At 41.3% G+C, this 21,679-nt stretch overlaps 1 non-coding gene across 15 annotated transcripts in view; it reads right to left on the reverse strand.

Annotated features, from left to right (window-relative positions):
• Nucleotides 1–21,679, reverse strand: part of LOC128706550 (uncharacterized) — a 77,041-nt gene that overhangs the window by 42,213 nt on the left and 13,149 nt on the right. For 12 of the 15 annotated variants that reach the window (XR_011392448.1, XR_011392457.1, XR_011392449.1 and 9 more), the window contains one exon: nucleotides 21,588–21,661. The exons of 1 other annotated variant lie outside the window; for it this stretch is intronic. This is a non-coding gene — a transcript (uncharacterized protein). Of the gene's footprint in view, nucleotides 1–13,581; nucleotides 13,723–21,587; nucleotides 21,662–21,679 lie in introns of all 15 variants that reach the window. 2 more of the 15 variants (XR_011392450.1, XR_011392452.1) reach the window with 1 other exon arrangement.

Consider the following 21,679-nt stretch of genomic DNA (forward strand, 5'->3'; position numbering starts at 1 on the left):
TAATTTTGGTTCTTGTAAGCAAGCACCAACAGGGGAAAACCTGGAAAGCAACATCTGAAGCTCACCCCGATTACCCCTGAGGCCGCGGATATTCCACTGTAAATAGGCCATGATTGGCGATGAAGAAAATATCAGGAATCTGTAGGTAAAGGCACCTACGGACTAGAGGGGTTAGAAAAGTCAACGTGTGGTGGCATTGGAAGATGTTCAAGTAGCGAAGGAACGGAGCGTTGCGAAGAATGGGGTTGTGAAGATGGAGGAGAGGGAAGAGAAGGAACAGGAAGTGAATCAGTGTCCATTGAAGGTTTAGTCTCTGCAATATATTCTGAAATGGCTTCAAGTGTTTCTGAATTCAAAGATGTATGGGAAACCATATTGGAGATAGGAGGAGGAGGGTGAGTAAAGATTGGGACAGTAATGGACTGTACCAAAGTAGAGGGGGAGGGAAAAGTGTAAGGGACTGGAGATGAAGTGTGGGGGGGGACAGAAGAGGTAGAAACCTGGGAGGTGACAGAAGAGGGAGAAACTTGGGAGGGGACGGGGGTGGAAGGCATAGTACGAGGAGGAGGGTGAATCTCCACACTTGTAATAGAGCCAGAGAGAGGGGAAGAACTAGGTACAGAGACTGGAAAGGTAACGTGTGGAGGTGGAAGAAGGGAAGGAAGGGGCAAAGAAGATTTGAGCAATGTGGATTTTTTGGACTTCTGAGTAGAGGGGCGATTGGTATTAGGTGTCGTACGAGGTCTTGTCGATACTGGGGCTTGTGAGGAAGGACGCGAAGATGTGAGAACAGACTGAGTTGTAGTCGGGACGTCAGAGCCAAGGACAGCAAAAGGATTAGATGCCGTAGTGGCTATGGGAGGGGTAACAACAGAGGAGGCTGCAGAAGATGGGACCCCAGAAGTGGGGGGACGTTTGGAAACACGAGAATAAGAAACACGGGGTAGTCTCCCTTGGAGGCGGAGATGAGTAACTGCCATAGCATAAGGGAGACCTTCTGCCTCTTTGAGGCAACGGATTTCACGTTCATTTAAGTAGACCTGGCAACGGCGGGAGTACGAAGGGTGAGCTTCATTACAATTAAGGCAAGATGGAGGTTGACTGCAAGATGTATTAGAATGGTTGTCGGCACCACAGACTGGGCATTCGGCCATAGATCTGCAATATTTCGCTGGGTGACCAAAACGCCAGCAATTTCTACATTGTTGCGGTGTAGGTATCACCTTTCGAACTTGTAACCGATGTCCCGCGACATATACAGAGGACGGGAGTTCTCGGCTGTCAAAAGTTAAACGAGCCACATTGCAAGGGTAACGTCTCCGCCCCCGGGCAGGAAGGACATAAGTGTCTACTTTGAGGATTGGGAGATCCTGGAGTTCCAGCTGTTCAAAAATATCATTGCCACATGACTGGAAATTCTGTTGGACTATGGTATGGGGCAGAATGACAGTACCACTACAAGAATTGAGAGAAAGATGTTTTTCAATAGTGATAGGAGTAGTATCGATATTCGAAAGGAGAGAAAGATCATGAGCTTGGGTAGCATTCTGGACAGTGACGATGCGTGTACCGCTCTTGAGAGCGTGAAATGAAATATCTCTGCCAACATGACGCAGGAGCGCTTTGGCAATACTATGGTCAGAAAGGTAGGCAGAAGAAGAAGTTGGTCTTAAAGTAAAGAATTTAGTCCATTGTGTGGTCCGAAACTGAGCGTGGAGAGGGAGTGCTTGACGTGTCGGTCGTTTCCGAGTAGAATGGGAAGGTAACGACGGAGCATCATCAGGAGATTGACGTTGGCGTTTAGGAGTAGGACCGGAGTTGGTCCGGCAGGAAATGGGTGGGCGATTCGAAAATTGCCGTACCGTAGAGGGAGAAGCCGGAAGCATAGTCAAAGGAGAGCGGAGTTCAGACAAATCGAAGGAGTCAGTCGAAGCCCCGGTACCTGAAGCGGGTGAGGAAACAGCACCAGCAAGAGGTACAGGGGCATCAGGAGTGTCCGAAGAGTGGTCTAAACACAAGGCAGGGTCAGAATGGGGTGCGGTATCAAGAAGGGGCCCGGGGGTAGTGGTTTCATGGACTAGGGCTGCCATGGTTAGGTTACTCCTTTGCTTTTTGTTTTTAAGAAAAAAAAAGAAAGAAGAAAAGAAAATAAAAATAAAAAAAAGAATAAAAAAAGGGGGGAGCGGGGAGGAATAGTTCCCAGGAGGAATGAAAGGGCCGGAAATCCCCCTCCGCGCCCAAGAGGACTCGACACCGCTAGTAGCGCAGATGCAGCATGGAACCCGTGCCATACCCTACCCTTCATGCCAGTAAACCAGCAATCTGGGATAGCAACCTCACATCTGCCGAGCTACCTCGGTGGACAAAAGAGAGGGCGGCCGGATATCCGCCACAAAGCATACCTCCTTCAGCCACCACCCCCGGAATCCGAAAGGTGGCTTCCAGAGATACACCCGTCGCCCAAAAGACACCCAAAGCCACTCCGGGATACCGGAGAGGGATCGGGACATCCCTAGGCAATCCAGATTCCACGGCAAACTACGCCACCGCCAAGAAACCTCAACGGAATGGGATGGACCCCGGTGTCCTTTCCCCTACCTAGGAACTAGCGCGCCTGTGGGAGAAATCACGAAGGCTAAAAAGAGGAAGGGCAAAAGGGAGGGGTGAGGAGGAGGAGGAGGAATGGAAAAAGGGGAGGATGGGGAGGATGGGATAGGGGAGGGGAGAATGGGGGGTAATTAGGTTCGGTCTGAGGAAGAAGACCGACAGGGCTAATTCCTCAGACCAAGAGCCTCTTCACCACGCCAAGGAGCCCCCCTTGAAGAGGTAGTCGTATTGAAAAGTCCTGACTTTAATCAACCTTTCTATTTACACATCGATGCCAGCGGTTATGCTGTGGGGGCGATGTTACTTCAGAAATCCCCCTCTACTGATATTTTGCATCCTATATCTTATTTTTCTTCAAAGTTAAAACGTCACCAAAAGAATTACGCCACTGTAGAGAAAGAAGCTCTTGCCCTAGTAATATCTTTGGAACATTTTGACATTTATCTGGGAACCTCCCCCCATAAAATTATGGTATTTTCTGATCACAACCCTTTAATTTATATTAATTCTATGAAATCCAAGAACACCCGAATCCTCAGGTGGGCTCTGAGGATCCAACCTTATCTGATTAGTATTCAACACTCAAGTGGATCCCTTAACATAATTGCTGATGCTCTTTCTTGCCCTTGAAAAAAAAAATGTATACCTTAAAATGTAAAGGTAAGAAATGAGTACTCTTAGAGCCTAATTTATATGTATATTATATATTTTTGTTAATGATTTTCTTTTATATTGACAGTATGACTATGAAAGCCGTTTCGTTGATGGGACGAAGTATTAAGTCCACATGGATGACCCTGAGTCATGTCCGAGACTCATTCTCGAACTGTGATGGAAGCCACTCCAGATAGTTCTTCCGGCCATTGTTCCAAAAGCTCATCCTCTGGCAAATAACCATGCTGTTCGAGTTCTTTCTTCTCAATTCTTCCGTCGTACTACTTGCCTTATTTACCAAGAGGACGCTTGTTATAAAGGAGATATTACCAAGGACGCTTGCAAACTCCCTACTGCGACCTATTGTCGTACGGGGGGGGGGGTGTTATATCTTCGAAATTGGTCATCCTGTGTTATTTAACTATTGTAAGAGAATATGTTCATCACTTATTATAGCGCGAAAGTCCGTTTATAGCTAAAATACATAGAGACTTTCGGCGTTATATTATTATCTGTTAATATAAAAAATACCATGGTATTATCACTATTATCGTTATTATCACTATTTTGTTATTATTGTCAGGTAGGATTTCTTGTGTATATAGAGTAGAGTTTAAGTCTCGGAACCATCCGGTGAATTGTTCAATTGTTTATGTCTGGCTGACTGACGTTGGGTCAGGTGATCCAACCTGACAACGCGTCAACAGACTGGCAAGTAGTCAGTCTGCTCCCTGCTCTAGCCCTGACAACTGATCGTATATTGGCTCTTACGGTGTACAGTTTGAATGGTTTTGAGAATTGGACTCGAGAGCTGACTCACTTTGTTCCTCATTACTTTGAAAGACTTTTGATATTTATATTCTTGGTCAGTTCAGTAATCCATAGAGATACTTTACGGCCAGATTCAAAGGTCTTGTTAACCCTTTCAGGGTCCGTCCCGTAGATCTACGGCTTCACGTTGAGTGTCCAAACCATAGATCTACGCCAAAATTCTAGCGCCGTCAAATTTAGCGCGAAAACGCTCATAGGCCTACATGTGAGAGAACGGGTCTGCGTGGTGGGTGTGCGCCATAAACAAAAAATCTAGGCGCCCGCATAGCATTGTGGGAACGCCGGCTCAGTTACCCTTGTTTACCATGCCTCGTCGCAAGTCAGCTCTCACTCCCCGGAAAATTGGGACTCTCCTCTTCCTATCTGATAGTTCTGACACTGATGGAAGTGGAAATGAAGACGAATTCTATGGCTTTGATCAGTTAGTGACCGAAAAGAATGACCAGGATATCGATAATAGTGCAGAAAACCCTGACGATCCTCAACCTTCTACCTCTGGTGTGGGCACTCGTGACTCACGGTCGGTTGTTCCTCAACGCAAGAGAAAACTAATATTTTCACGTGGCCAGGCCTCTGACTTCAGTAATGATGATGATAGTGACGTGGATTGTGATTTTATTGCGCTCGACGATCATTCGAGTAATGATAGCAAGGAATCATTCACCAGTGAAGCGTCGGTATGTTCGCCGCCGCATGCGCTCGGGTAGTGTACCCTATGCTGTGCCCAGGGGACGGAGTACATCCCGTGGCCCTACACCAGTTATAGGTAGTGATAGTGAGGATGATGTGGCTACACTTGGCATGGATAGACCACAGGCATCAGTGGATGGTGTTAGTGGTGATGGTAGTGGCACCGCCATGCGTGACTCACCAGGCCACGCTGGGACCCACGCTGCTGACTCGTCAGTTCAAGGACAAAGCGGAGCGCCAGCCACCAGCCCACCACAACCACCTGCACAACCAGCCTATGATGTCCAGTATCCACCAGCAAACCATATGTGGGATTGGCAGCAAAATCCCAATTTTGTTCCCAAGCCTCACCACTTTGATGACACTCAAGTGGAATTCTACCTACTTGTCCCCTTGGAACCACGGCCAATGAACCGGAATTCTTTGAATTATTCTTTGACCAGCCATTGATGGAAATTATTGTCAGGGAAAGTAATAAGTATTTTGAGTACACCATGGCAAATATGATCTTATCACCACAGTCAAGACTACACAGGTGGAAAGAGACGACTGTTGCAGAAATGTATTTGCTTTTTGCAACAATAATGCTTATGCCTCACGTCTATAAGCATAATATAAAAGCATACTGGTCCACAGATCGGCTAATTTCTACCCCGGTCTTCAGTGAAATCATACCAGTGAACAGGTTTATCTTACTCTTACATATGTTACACTTCTCTGACAAAACCAGGCCTGACAGAAGTGACAGGTTATACAAGATTAGAAATGTTTTCATGTATCTCAAACAAGTTCAGCATATACTTTTATCCATTCAAGAATCTTGTAATTGACGAGTCTTTGATTTTGTTCAAAGGTAGACTGTCATTCAAGCAGTATATACCGAGCAAGAGGAAACGCTTTGGTATAAAACTGTTTGTACTCTGTGATTGTGACAGTGGCCTGGTGTTGGATATTGTCGTATACACGGGTAGTAAAACATTGAAAGATACCAAGATGTTATTGGGTATCTCAGGTGACGTAGTGAGAAACATGATGGCACCTTATCTTGGTAAGGGGCATACATTATATACCGATAACTGGTACACAAGCCCATTACTCAGTGATTTCATGCGAGTGAACAAGACAGATGTGTGTGGCACAGTGCGTTCTAATCGTAAACATATGCCCAGGCTCAACGCAGGTGCTCGTGGTGATGACGTGCAGGTGTTTACTGCCAATGACATGGCATTACGGTGGCATGACAAACGAGATGTCACATCGTTGACAACCATTCACCGTAATGAAATGCAAGACAGTGGCAAAGTTGATCGAGTGACTAATGAACGTATTCGAAAACCAGTGACAGTGATTGATTATACACAAAACATGCGCTTGGTTGACAAATGTGACATGCAGATTGGTTTTGTTGACTGTGTTTGTAAGTTACAAGTGGTACATGAAACTTTTCTTCCATCTCATGGACATTTCAATGCTCAATGCATATAATATGTACCAAATAAAGACTGGCAACAGACCACCGTATGGTGAATTTTGTTTGTCTGTTGTCAAACAACTCATAATGAAGTACCAGGTAAGAACACCTGCTATACAACACGGTCCTCGAATTCCTCAGGATATACCCAAGCGTTTGAGGAGGGAAGGTGATCATTTCATAATACAACTTCCTTCAACTCAGAAGAAATTTGCTCAGAAGAGATGCATCGTCTGTGCACAAACAAAACCACGGCAACGAAGACGCAAAGACACTCGGTTTATGTGTGAGGAATGTAAGGTGCCTCTGTGCATGGTGCCTTGTTCCAAGGAGTTCCACAAGCTCCAGCAGTTCTAAAACCATGTCCAGTGATTGTAAATATGTAAATATATGACAGAACATTAGTATTATACAAGATTTGTGCATGTTTATTGTAATAAACAACAGTGGTAAACAATAATATGATAATAACTTTAGTGTGGTTATTGTGTTCAATACAGTGAGTTTATATATATACATTATATACAGTATTGGTTTCTCAGGCCCCAAATGTTAGTAGGAATAGAAAAAAAATGGAAAAGAAAAGTAAAAACAATAAAAACCGCAAAATAATGTAATGCGCGTATGTGGAATTCGTCGATGTTGCCGCCACCACATTTTTGACAAACTTCTTGGCACTGTATCTCGGTAAGTACTGATCAGAATTTTTTTTTTTTTGTCTTATTACCTTCACAAAAATATGCTCTTTAATTCTGTAAGAAACTTTTTTTTTTTTCAAAATTTCTTGGACACTGGAGCACCACTTCAGATTTTGGCCTTGGACCCTGAAGGGATTAAATCTTGTACCTTTTGCATTTTGAGTTTACAGTCTTGTTAAGACAAAGACGTAAATGTTATTGAAGACTGAATTACAGGAAGAATAATTAAACTTCCTTATTAATGTGACATTTCCATGATTTTGAACTAAATGTATATGGTAAATTTATTGTACAAAGTATTAAGTACATTAACTACAAAGAGAAGATAAAGTATTGTATTTAAATACTTTAATAAATTTGAATATTATTCTATGGAGTTTCCCAGTTGAAATTATTTCCCCTAGACTCCAAAACTTTAAACAACTCAGATCCAAAAATCTTGTTGCATAAGAAATAAATGGTAACAGGCCATATTCTGAAGTTCTTTAAAAAATTTCTTATTCGCAACACTGCTAAACATTAGTCACTGGTCATGCTGTAGTGACATAACTGGAGTTTACTACCCCCATCCCCCCGCCCTTGGATTTCGTGGGGGTGACAAAAGATGCTGCCCAGGGTGACACCAACCCTAGCGATGCCTCTGCAGGGCACTGACCAAGACAGGAATCTAAATGCGCTGAAGCTGAAAAATTTAAATTAAAGGATAGAGGAAAACATTGGTTTGCTAATACATGTAGCTGTAATCAGTTGAACCAACTACCGATTAGCGTTAATGAAGCTGAAACCTCGTAAAGTTTTAAAAATGTTGGATAAATATAAGAGTAGCCTAGTGCGAGTCGGTAGGCCTGCTGCAGTGCTCTATGTTCTTCAATGGCCCTAATGTCTTGTCTGAATGTCAGGAAATTGTGTGCACCACCCTCAGAGTAGAGCATGAACACTTTCCTATTACTCTCTGCACTTGGAACGCCAGTTTGCCAATAATTAAACAACCTGGAGCTGTTGTGCAAAAACCTTGAGAAATAGTTTTCTTTAAAAGCTTGACAGCTACATCAAGCAGAAATACCCAAGTAACATCATAGAAGCAAAAACCTTGAGAAGCTTTAAAGTATGTTAGACAAATACAAAAGTGGGTGTGGGGAGGCCTGATGAAGTGCTCCTTTATGTTCTTGTGTTAGCCAATTGTGGGTGCATCCTGGGGGGGATAAGATTAACCCTTTCAGAGTACAGAGGCCAAATTTCTAAGTGTGCACCAGTGTCCCAAGAATTTTCAAAAAATATTTTATCTTATGAAATGGTAGAGAATCTTTTTCTGAAGGTAATAAAACAAAAAGTACGAAATTTGATAGAAAACCGACGAAATTATGCTCTCGCGAATTTTGATGTGTCGGCAATATTTACGCATCGGCGATTTTGCCGACTGGCTCCCATTTTAGGCCAATTACTTTATTCCAGTTGACCAAATTCTTAGCTATTTCACTAGTATTACTTGTATTCTATCAAATGAGCACAAGAATTTGCCAAGTCAACTGTTTCAACTACAAAATAAAGTGATTGGAAATTGGTAATTTGACCAATTTAATGCGAAGTTCAAAATACTCCAATTTCAAAACACTGTCCAGAATAAACAATGCAGGCATTCCTGGCACTAAACTAACATTTCCTCTGTTCATTAGTTATGTTTTCAGACTTTACTAATGAATTCCATTTTGATTTTTTATTCACATAATGAATTTTTATTCAAACCAAAAAATAGAAGATTTACTGTTATGCAATACTGTAATAATTGTCGTATTAATAATATCAGCACATTTGTGAATGTATATTAGACCCAACAGCAGGAGTGTACTAGACGTGTGAGGTCATTTGTTTACTCTTGAACATCGGCAAAAATTTAACATTTCCGCTACTTTGAGCTCAGTTTCAAGCCATTTCCAGTATTAACCCTAAACGGTCCAAACGTATACAGTGGACCCCCACATACCGTTGGCATCACATAACGTTAAATCCGCATACCGCTACATTTTATAGCCAAGATTTTGCCTCGCATACCGCTAAAAAACCTGCTCAACGCTGTTCGTCCGAGACGCGTCTAATGTGCGCCCTTAGCCAGCCTCACATGTTCCGCCGGTGGCATTGTTTACCAGCCAGCCTCCGCGGTAACATCCAAGCATACAATCGGAACATTTCGTATTATTACAGTGTTTTTGGTGATTTTATCTGCAAAATAAGTGACCATGGGCCCCAAGAAAGCTTCTAGTGCCAACCCTACAGCAATAAGGGTGAGAATTACTATAGAGATGAAGAAAGAGATCATTGATAAGTATGAAAGTGGAGTGCGTGTCTCCGAGCTGGCCAGGTTGTATAGTAAACCCCAATCAACCATCGCTACTATTGTGGGCAACAAAAAGGCAATCAAGGAAGCTGTTCTTGCCAAAGGTTTAACTGTTTTCGAAACAGAGATCGCAAGTGATGGAAGATGTTGAGAGAGACTTATTGGTGTGGATAAATGAGAAACAGATAGCAGGAGATAGCATCTCTCAAGTGATCATAAGTGAAAAGGCTAGGAAGTTGCATCAGGATTTAATTAAAAAAATGCCTGCAACTAGTGATGATGTGAGTGAATTTAAGGCCAGCAAAGGTTGGTTTGAGAGATTTAAGAGGCGTAGTGGCAAACAGTGTGATAAGGCATGGTGAGGCTGCCAGTTCGGACCACAAAGCAGCTGAAAAATATGTGCAGGAATTCAAGGAGTACATAGAAACTGAAGGACTGAAACCTGAACAAGTGTTTAATTGTGATGAAACAGGCCTGTTTTGGAAGAAAATGCCAAGCAGGACCTACATTACTCAGGAGGAAAAGGCACTCCCAGGACATAAGCCTATGAAAGACAGGCTTACTCTGTTGATGTGTTCCAATGCTACTGGTGATTGCAAAGTGAAGCCTTTATTAGTGTATCACTCAAACTCCCAGACCGTTCAGGCAAAAGAATGTCCTCAAGGAAAATTTGTGTGTGCTGTGGAGGGCAAACAGTAAGGCATGGGTCACTAGGGACTTTTTCTATGACTGGTTACACCATGCATTTGCCCCCAATGTGAAAGATTACCTAACTGAAAAGAAATTAGAACTTAAGTGCCTCCTGGTGTTAGACAATGCCCCTGGTCATCCTACAGACGTGGCAGAGCGACTTTATGGGGACAAGAAATTCATTAAGGTGAAGTTTTTGCCTCCTAATACCACTCCTCTCCTGCAGCCCATGGACCAGCAGGTTATTGCAAACTTCAAAAAACTGTACACAAAAGCTCTGTTTGAAAGGTGCTTTGTAGTGACCTCAGAAACTCAACTGACTAAGAGAGTTTTGGAGAGATCACTTTAATATCCTCAATTGTGTAAACCTTATAGGTAAGGCTTGGGAGGGAGTGACTAAGAGGACCTTGAACTCTGCTTGGAAGAAACTGTGGCCAGAATGTGTAGACCAAAGGGATTTTGAAGGGTTTCAGGATAACCCTGAGAATCCTATGCCAGTTGAGGAATCCATTATGGCATTGGGAAAGTCCTTGGGGTTGGAGGTTAGTGGGGATGATGTGGAAGAGTTGGTGGAGGAGGACAATGAAGAACTAACCACTGATGAGCTGATAGATCAACTTCAACAGCAAGAGGCCAGACGTGAGGAAACTGGTTCGAAGGAGGGGAGAGAAAAATTGAAGAAATTGCCTACTACAAAGATTAAGGAAATCTCTGCAAAGTGGCTTGAAGTGCAAACCTTCATGGATGAAAATCACCCTCACACAGCTATTGCAAGCCGTGCTGGTGACTATTACACTGACAATGTTGTGAAACACTTTAGGGAAGTCATAAAGGAACGAGAGGTACAGGCCACTATGGACAGATATGTTGTGCGACAGAACTCGTGACTCTGAAGCTGGTCCTAGTGGCATTAAAAGAAAAAGGGAAGTAACCCCAGAAAAGGACTTGACACCTCAAGTCTTAATGGAAGGGGATTCCCCTTCTAAACACTAACACACACTCCTCCTCCCATCCCATCAATCATCACCAGATCTTCAATAAAAGTAAGTGTCATGTAATTGTGCATGCCTTTTTCAGTTTGTGTGTATTAAAATTAATATTTCATGTGGTAAAAAATTTTTTTTTTCATACTTTGGGGTGTCTTGCACAGATTAATTTGATTTCCATTATTTCTTATGGGGAAAATTCATTCGCATAACGATAATTTCGCATAACAACGAGCTCTCTTGCACGGATTAATATCGCTATGTGGGGGTCCACTGTATATACGTTCACGCACGTAGCGCCCCAAACGTATATATGTTTTCTTTGTCATTCATTCAACATTGCCACAATAAACCTGAGTCACCTAGACATGAGAGAATGGGTGTGTGCACTCACTGTGTGCCATATTAAAATAATTGGGGATGCCTGGGTACCATATGCTCTTTTTTCCTTTTAAAAGATATTTTTTTCTCACAAAATTTGGGGCGCTACGCGAGTGAACGTATATATACGTTTGGACCGTTTAAGGGTTAAAACCAATAAAAATCATCTCTACTTCTGTAATATATCTTCCGTTCTATCAAATGAGATCAAGAAATCGCAAATACAACTATAAAAAAACATACGAAATAACACTGCAAAGTCGCTGTTTTAATCGAAAATTACGGTCTCAGTTTTTTTTTTCTCTCATTATGCACTATGTGCTGCAGGATTTGTTTTATGTGGTACACACATACCACAGATGTATTCTCTCATATCTAGGCCAAAATTTACCGTTTACAGCTTATCAGAGTGAGCTGAACTCATGATGTAGATCTATGGTTTGGACCCTCAATGTGAAGCCATAGATCTACGGCACGGACCCTCAAAGGGTTAAAGGACCTCAATGTGTTGTGTGTACTTGACAAGCTGAGAGTAGATTACACCCTAGCACAGGGCTCCCTTAGGCACAAGACCCAATTGGGAGCAATCGGCTTAAGGCCGGCCTTACTGATACTGATAGGTAATGTGGACATTTAAAGAGTATGGAGAAAAAGAAAGTGACAAGTGCATAAATCCTGGGGAGGGGAGGGGTAGGGGGATAGTCCAAGGAGTGGTTGAAGGGTGGGGTGAAGGTGAATACTAGGAGATTGGACATCCAATGGGCTTGTGCCTATTGGATGTAAACAAGGGAACATTTATGAAGTGATTCAAAGAAGGCAGTTAACCAGACTAGTCCTGGAAGTAGGAAGTACACTGCCTGCATGCTGAAAGAAGGATAGGGATGTTGCAGTTTGGTGGTCATAAGAACATTAGGAGCACTGTATCAGACCTCTTAGCATTAGCTAGTCAGGTGGGTGGGTCATGTGAACCATTTATTTATTAATCTGAACATGATACATAGAAGTACAAGGAAATACAGTGGTTAAGTTTAACATGCCAAAGCCCCTTGTATGCAGAGCATTATGGGCAGGCTTAAAATTAACATAAGATTAACTAAGCAATGATATACACCTACCATCCGACTTACGACCGAGTTCGGTTCCGAGAAACCGGTCGTAAGTCGAAATGGTTGTAAGTCGAACTTTACTACTGAATATCAACAAAACATTTTTGTAATGACTATTTTATTGTTTTATTTTGGTATTTCATGCTTTACTTTACTTTTTATAAAAGCTGTTAGTACTGTATTTTATACTGTAAGGTTTAGGATAAACACTGTGTACAACACAAATAGTTGTTTATTTCCCAGAAATTTGGCATAAAAAACACGGTCGTAAGTCGAGTGGTCCTAAGTCGAGCAGGTCATAAGTCGGATGGTAGATGTATTTTGTTGTAAACAGTTAACAATTTAACACAAATGAGTATTTCAAAGACAGGTCATATGGTCTTTTACTGTGTTGCTGTACATTCAGAAGAATGGAGTATTCTGTTAGGCAATGTAATTAAAAATAAAGTTCGATTGGGTTTATGAGATACAATTATTCAGTATTTGGTTGTGGGCGAGTGATTTTTAAGAGACTTGAATTTATAAACAGTGTTACTTTTATATTCACAGGTAGTGAATTCCAGATTTTTGGGCCTTTTAAGTGCATAGAGTTTTTGCATAGTGTGAGATGGACACGAGGAATATCAAAGAGTGATCTGTGCCTTGTGTTATGGTCATGTGTTCTGTTGAGGGTGGTAAGGAGACGTTTGAGGGGAGGGTTTATATCAGAGTTAAGCGTTCTATGTATGTAGTAGGTACAATAATAAGTATGGATGTTTTGTATGGTGAGTAGGTTTATAGTTTTGAATATTTGTGGAGTGTTCTGCCTGTAGTGCGAATTTATCATCCTGACTGCAGCCTTTTGTTGGGTAATTAATGGTCTGGGATGGTTTATTGTTGCTGAGCCCCATGCACAAATTCCATAGGTGAGATAGGGGTAAATAAGCAAGTGATATAGGGCCTGGAGGGCTGACTGTGGAACATAGTACCATATCTTCGATAGTATGCCTATGGTCTTGGAAATTCTCTTGGAAATTTGTAGTATGTGTTTGAAATTTGAGTGTTATCAAGGTGGATTCCTAAGAATTTTCCCTCTGAGCTTTGTGATAGGTGATCAGTTTATCATTATGTTAAGAGACACGTCTGTAGCTCTTACCAAACTGAATGAAGTACGTTTTGTCAATGTTGAGAGTAAGTTTGTTAATCCTCATCCAGGTAGATATTTTCTGTAATTCGGTATTCACAGTATTGGCTAGCATGACTGGGCTCGGGCGAGACAAGACATATGCAGTGTCATCTGCAAATAGTGTGGGTTTGAGTAGTTGCGATGCATTTGGTAGGTCATTTATGTAAACGAGAAAGAAGAGGGCCAAGGACACTTCCCTGTGGGACACCAGCTGTAATTGGCTGTGCGGAAGAGTTTGCTCCATTTGTGTACAAGTATTGGCTTCTGTTGCTGAGGTATGACTTTAGGTAGTTGAGGGAGTGCCCTCTTATACCATAGTGCAACAATTTTATGTGGAGCAAGTCGTGGTCAACTGTATCAAAAGCTTTACGTAAATCAATGAAGATTCCCAGTGGGACTTCTTTTTTCTCTAGTGCAGTGTATATTTGTTCTAGCATGTGTATAATAGGATCGTTCGTATTTTTATTGGGCCTGAACCCAAACTGACAGGGGTTGAGTATGTTGTAGGAGATGAGAGAGGAATAGATTCGCTTATGAATTAATTTTTCAAAGATTTTAGAGAGGGTGTAAGTTGGATATTGGCCTATAGTTATTCAACTCTGTTTGGTCTCCTCCTTTATGGATCGGGGTGACCCTTGCTATTTTGAGAACTGTAGGGAAGGTAGACGATTCGATGGATTTGTTGAAGTGTTGCAATGATTGGTGACAGCACTTACGACACTTGTTTGTATATAAAGCGTGGTAAGGTATTTAAATCTGTCTTGTTTTTTAGTGTGTTGATAATAAGGGAGACTTCTGCTGGGTCAGTCGGAGCTAGGAACAGTGTGTTTGGGTAGTTGCCAGTGAGGTAGTCATTGGGTGGGGCATTTGAGCTTGGGATTTTATTGGCAAGGTTTTTTCCCATGGTGGAGAAGAAATCATCGAGTCTGTTTGCTGTTTCAGTTGGTGGGAGTTGGGGTTCATCTGGCTTTGTTAGTTCAATTGCACCGTTTCGTGATATCTTTTTTGTTCCTAGAATTTCTGATAGGGTTTTCCAGGTCTTTTTTATATCACCTTTTAAGTTGGATAATCTGTTCTCATAATACAATTTTTTTGTCCTTATCAGGCTGGTTAGGATTGACAAGTAACATTTTGTTTGGTCTCTGGTTATGTGACCCATTCTGTACTGTTTCTCGTATAGGTGCTTTGTATTTATGGATTTGAGGATGCTGGGTGTTAGCCAGGGACTGTTCAGTCTCTTAGCGGTCATCTGTTTAGTTTTTTTTAGGGCAGTGCTTGTTATAGAGGTATTGGGTCTTAGAAAATTATTAATACTTTTGTCAATATCTGTATAGATTTCTAGCTCAGTGTGCCAGTCAATGTTTGTCACTGCTGTTGTGAAGTTATTAATAGCTGCCTCATTGTGAAGTCTGAAGGTGCCTTTAGTAGTGTCTTGGGGTAATTTACCTAATTAGTTACAAGGAAGGTAGGGTAGTGGTCTGTGGTATTATCTGTGATTATGCCTGACTTTAAAGGGGATATGGTGTTGGTCCAGATGTGGTCTAGTAGGGAAACCACTAGTCTAATTCTTGTAGGTTTTGTTACTGTTGGTAGCAACAAGCAGTTACTCAGTGTTTGTGAATTCAGTAACGTTTGGGTCCTGGTCTTGCAGGAGATTTATACTAAAGTCACCTGAGAGTAGTAAGTGATCTTCATTCATGCGTGCATCAGTTATCATACTTCCTAGGTTTTCACTAAAACGGCTAATGTTTGACTGTGGTACTCTAGATGTTCATCACTGAGAGGTTTTTGTAGGTATTTGGATTTGAATTTAGCTATTATATATTCCCCATGTTCATCCCTTGTGCAAGTATTAGTGATACATTCTAGTTGGTCTGAGTAGTACACAGCTGTGCCACCCCCTTGTTGATCTGGCCTACAGTTGTGTATGGCTGTGTAACCAGGAATGGCATAGACATCTGTAGTATCGGGCTTTAGCCAGGTTTCGGTGAGAGTAATGGACATACTGGCATGCAGGGAATTTAGTAATGCTATTAGGTCATCGTAATGTTCGCTTAAAGATCTGATATTGTAGTTAAAGACAGTTATGTTGTTGTTGGCTCTGAGAAGTGCCTTTGATTGCTCTGCTGTGTAGTAATTACAGTTACTGTTTGATTCATTTAAGTCATTCAATAAGAGGTTGGTATCAGGATCAATGCTTGTAATCATAAGATTTATAGCAAATCTATAGTTAGAATTAAGTATAAGACAAAATAAATATTCTAAAGCTAATAGCACCTGAATTATTTTAACAAAAGTAAAAATGTGAGCGAAGGTAGTTCTTTAAAGCTAAAATAAAGGAGACAATATAAGAACATAAGAACGAAGGAACACTGCAGCAGGCCTACTGGCCCATGCGAGGCAGGTCCAAGTCTCATACCAGCTTAAGCCAATGCACCCAACCTAGTCAGGACAGGTCACACTGACTTCAGGGAGGAACACGGCAACCGACCTGGTAGCACAAGCTATCAGGTCCAACTCACCCACCCACATCCACTCATGTATTTATCCAACCTATTTTTAAAGCTACACAACGTTCTGGCCTCTATAACTGTACTTGGGAGTTTGTTCCACTCATCCACAACTCTATTACCAAACCAGTACTTTCCTATATCCTTCCTGAATCTGAATTTTTCCAACTTAAAACCATTGCTGCAAGTCCTGTCTAGACTAGATATTTTCAGCACACTATTTACATCCCCTTTATTTATTCCTGTCTTCCATTTATACACCTCAATCATATCCCCCCTAATTCTATGTCTTTCTAGAGTGCAGATTCAGGGCCCTTAGTCTATCCTCATAGGGAAGGTTTCTGATACATGGGATCAACTTTGTCATCCTCCCTTGTACATTTTCCAGAGCATTTATATCCATTCTGTAATACGGTGACCAAAACTGTGCAGCATAATCTAAATGAGGCCTAACCAAGGATGTATAGAGTTAAAGAACAACCTGAGGACTCCTATTATTTATGCTTCTTGATATGAAGCCAAGGATTCTATTAGCTTTATTGCGAGCACTTATGCACTGTTGTCTTGGTTTCAGATTACTGCTAACCAAAACTCCTAAATCTTTTTCGCAATCCGTAATATTAAGATCTACATTATTTAATTTATATGTGGCATGGTTATTGTCCTGTCCAACATTTAGAACTTTGCATTTGTCTATATTAAACTGCATCTGCCACTTCTCCGACCATTGCATCAGTATTCAAATCTTCCTGGAGTGCTCTAATGTCCTCGTCAGAATGAATTCGACGGCCTATTTTGGTGTCATCGGCAAACTTGCTGATGTCGCTCTTTATGCCCTCATCTATGTCGTTTATGTAAATTGTGAACAGCAGGGGGCCCAACACCTCTCGTGACTCTTCCCCACTCTGATTTCTCCCCATTTATGCAAACTCTGCTGCCTGTTTGTCAACCATGCCTCTAGCCAGGAAAAAATTTCTCCTATTCCATGTGCCTTAATTTTCCTCAATAGTCTCTGATGTGGGACCCTGTCAAAAGCCTTACTGAAGTCCATATACACAATATCATATTCATTACCATGATATACCTCCTCAAATACCTTAGTGAAAAAAGTTAATAAATTCGTAAGGCAGGAATGCCCCTTTGTAAAACCATGCTGAGATTCGTTGATTAATTTATGCTTTTCAAGGTGGCTACAAACTGCCTCGGCAATTATTGATTCCATAAATTTTCCCACTATGGAGGTTAGGCTTATTGGTCTATAGTTCGAAGGTAAGGACCTGTCACCTGCTTTGAAAATAGTTATCACATTTGCCATTTTCCACTTATCTGGCACCATACCAGTTTGTAGTGATATGTTGAAAAGATTAGCCAAAGGTTTGCTAAGCTCCTTTACATTCCTTTAGAACCCTTGCATACAGTTCATCAGGGCCTGGGGATTTGTTAGGTTTTAATTTATCTATTTGCCTAAGGACAATGTCACTTGTGACCCTAATCGTGCACAGTTTATTATCGTCCTGTTCTACATAATTTATCATTACTGGAATATCGCTGGTATCCTCCTGTGTAAAAACAGAGGAAGTATGTGTTAAAAATTCTACACATTTCCTTATCACCGTCAGTGAGCTGACCCAAGGAACTTTTGAGTGGGCCTATCTTGTCCCTGATCATACTTCTGTATACCTGAAAGAATCCTTTTGGGTTAGTCTTCAATTCTCTTGCAACTTTAACCTCAATCTCTTTTTGCTTTTCTAATTCCCTTTTTTATTTCTCTTTAACTGAATATATTGATTTCTTAATTGCCCCCTCTCCTTTTGATTTGCCTATATATGCCTCTCTTTTGATCAATCGGATATTTTAATCTATTGTTCATCCATTTAGGATCATTTTTTTTTTTATCTGATTTCCCTATTTGGAACATAATTTGACTGAGCAGCTAGAACTATGCCCTGGAAAGCATCATATCGGCAACCATCACCACCTACCTGACCCTTAGTCAGGTCATTCCAGTTCAGCCCACCTAAGTAATTTTTTCAGTCCTATGAAATCAGCCAAGCGAAAGTCAGGGACAGACACTTGATTGCCATTATTAGGGGATTTCCATGATATATTAAAATTGAGTGATTTGTGATCACTTTCCTCAAGTTCATCATTAACCTCAAGATTATTAGTTTCCCTACTGGCATGAACCAAGTCAAGGAGGTTATTTCCTCTAGTTGGCTCTGTCACAAACTGTTTTAAAAAACAATCCTGGATCGTATCAAGAAAGTCACCTGACTATTTCCTGTCAAATTGCTCCAGTCAATCTGTCTCTAGTTGAAATCTCCCATTAGCACAACATTTTCGTATGTAGATGCCTTACAAATTTCGTCCCGCAGAAGTTTACTGCACACTATCAAGATTTGGGGCCCTGTAAATCACACCCAAAATTAGTTTTTCTCGGCCCTCGAGAAGCTGTAACCAAACAGATTCAGTGGCTGATGCTTCTAATTTTATATCTTGTCTAACAACAATTTAAATTGTGTCTGACATACAACGCTACTCCACCACCCTTCCTGTTGACCCTGTCAGTGTGGAATAATTTATAGCCTTGTATGTGACATTCAGATTGAGCCAGGTCTCTTATAGCAATAATATCCGTTTCCTGCACTTGCAATTAATCTTAGCTCATCTATCTTAGTTCTTACACTCCTGCTATTAGTATAGTAAACCTTAAGGGAGATAGTCCCTTGCTGCCCCCCTTTGTTTGCTGACCTGATCTATTGTCTTTATTTATAACTTCATGCTGAATGCCTTTTATACATTTACTGTTTCCAACCCTAGTGTTGCAACCTGCTTGTTTCCCACACACACACCCATACCTCTATCTTCTATCAGTTTAAAATCAGACATTTCACCAATGGCCTTCTCAATTGAGTTTGCAAGTGCTACCACCCCAGCCCCAGAGAGATGTACCCCATCCCTTGCATACATATCATGTTTGCCATAAAAGTTGTTCCAGTTGTCAATAAATGGGATTGCAAGTTCCTTGCAGTATCTGTCTAGCCAGCAATTTACACTAATTGCCCTAGACAACCATTCATTTCCTACTCCCCTTCTAGGCAAGATGCTACATATGATTGGGACCCCTCCCTTAGACTTAACGAAATCTATAGCTGACCTGTACTTATCTAGCAGCTCTTCTCTCCTACCCTTCTCCTACCCTTCCCAATATCATTTCCACCAGCACTGAGACAGATAATGGGCTTGTTCCCATTACCTGACATGATATTATCCAGCCTGTTAACTATGTCACCAACACCAGCTCCAGGGAAGCACACTCATCTTATTCCTATTACAAAAAGCAGTCATTATATCTTACCCGAGAGTCACCAACCACAAGAATGCGCTTACCTCTGTTAACAGGGGTAGTAGTACCCTTACCTTCACTGGCCACTGAAGTACATTCATCCTGAAGAACAGAGAAGCAATTTCCTACCTTCAGATCTTCACTCTTAACTTTCCTTATTCTGATTCTCCTCCCATTACTGGGAACCACTCGCCACTTGTAGCAGGTGCTGGACTGCACCTCACTGCTGGTAGCCGTTGCTACCTCCCCACCTACAGCCTCCTCACAGCGAGAGTGCACCTCACTGCTAGAAGCCTCATTCCCCGCAACTCCAGCCACCTCACACACTCTCCCAGACCGACTGAGGTGGACCTTCAGGGGGCTGTAGGGCAAATTTCCCCGCGCGCTCACCGAAAAATCGAAAAAATATGGAAATCGAGTTATATATACTGAAAAATAGCTCAACTCTTTGGCAACACAATGGTACCAGAATGAATGTTCTACAACGTTTCTACAAGAAATTATAGTCATTTATATCAGGTATGGTGACGGTGATGTTGGTAGCGAGTCTGCTCACGGCCCATATATTTTTCAGAGTTGTTTCCTTGTTTTTTATCGCCTTTTCTTGCATTATTCTTTCTAATATAATAACTGACTATTTGGCATCATAAAACAGTAGGCGGGACTTATCCGCAGACTGAGCGACAACCGGGAACCAGATGGGAACGCTCGGCAATGTTCCCGCGCCTAAGGTGCCAGCCAGGAATCGCCCATTATTACGCTTATATCAGCTTATACATCAACTCTACGGCTTATTTGTCTATCAGAATTGATCTAATATGATATAATAAACACTAAATAACATACAAACATGTTATATACTCTAGACTGAATAAAATAGGCCATAATATGGCCCAGAGATTATCGGGAATATCTCGATATAAAAGTGTAACTGGTCACCCTGTCGTCTCTGAGTAAGAGAAAACAGTGTTTCGAGGCTAACTGCACTAGAACATCAGTTTACTAAGAAATACACCCAAACAAACGCGATTTTTGCGAAAAAAATTTTTTTTTTTTTTGAGACAGGGGCCGGCCGGCGCTCCCGGCCGATATCTCGGAAGTAACTTATTCACCTAAAGTCGAAACTTCCCGCTTTATTACTGAATTAAATGGAATATAATACTCACAAAAGTTGTAGAATAATGATTTCTCCATTTTTCGGTGACCAAATTTTGGAAATATTCCAAATACTTTAGGAGTTATGTGGGAGTAAAGGGCAGATTTTTTTGCAATATTCCAGGAACTAACAAACTTTATTTTTTTGTGAAATAAAGATAAGTTTATTTAGAGAGCAGGGGTCACAGAAAAATAGTATAAGCATTGTTCTCTCGGCACCAAGTGTCCAAACAACCTTACGTAGTCCCATATAAGAGAAAGTTTGGACACTAGGGCATTTTCAGTAAATCAGTCATTTCTCAGTTGTTTGAGGTATATTTTTGATAAATATTTTCAAGAAAGAGTGAAACGACTGTCTTGTGTACCAAAACTGGAGAAAATCGGACAGCAAACAACAGAGTTACAGATTTTGCCCGACGGCCCCCTTCAGCCTCCTAATCTCCTCCTGGAGAAGCAAGACCTCCTCCTTCAACTCTCCAACCTCAATTTTTAAAACACTGCAGAAGCAAGCCATGCTTTGTAACCGTCCACGCTAATCCCCAAAGCAGCTCAGGGTCTGTGACCTCACATGACGACTGACCATAAAAGGGACTAATAAGTTGTGGTGAACAAATAAAGTGGTAATCAAATAAATGAGCTAGGGAATATAATGGCAAAATAGTGAACTTATTACACTTTAGCACCTGAGAATAGCACCTTGATTATTTTAACAATTGTGAATATATGAACTAAGGTTGTTATATAAAGCTAAAATAAAGGAGAAAATATATAAGGGACTAAATTAAGTAATGGTAAACAAAGTTCAATGGACAGATAGTCACTATGATATAATGGCAAAATAGTGAACTTATTACATAACAGCATCATTCAGATAAGAGCAAGCAAGGCGAATGTTTATCAGTCACCCTACCTTGGTAGGACTGCAGGTGTTAAACAAATCAAACAAGCATAGATGCTAAACTTACAAACTCATGAAAGCTTTCCATTCTTTGACACTGCACTGAAGAAATTATTCCTCTGCATACATCCATTCCCAGGCCTAAAGAAAAAAATAAAT

This window comes from Cherax quadricarinatus, chromosome 26 (assembly GCF_038502225.1).
Source record: "Cherax quadricarinatus isolate ZL_2023a chromosome 26, ASM3850222v1, whole genome shotgun sequence".
Taxonomy (NCBI): domain Eukaryota; kingdom Metazoa; phylum Arthropoda; class Malacostraca; order Decapoda; family Parastacidae; genus Cherax; species Cherax quadricarinatus.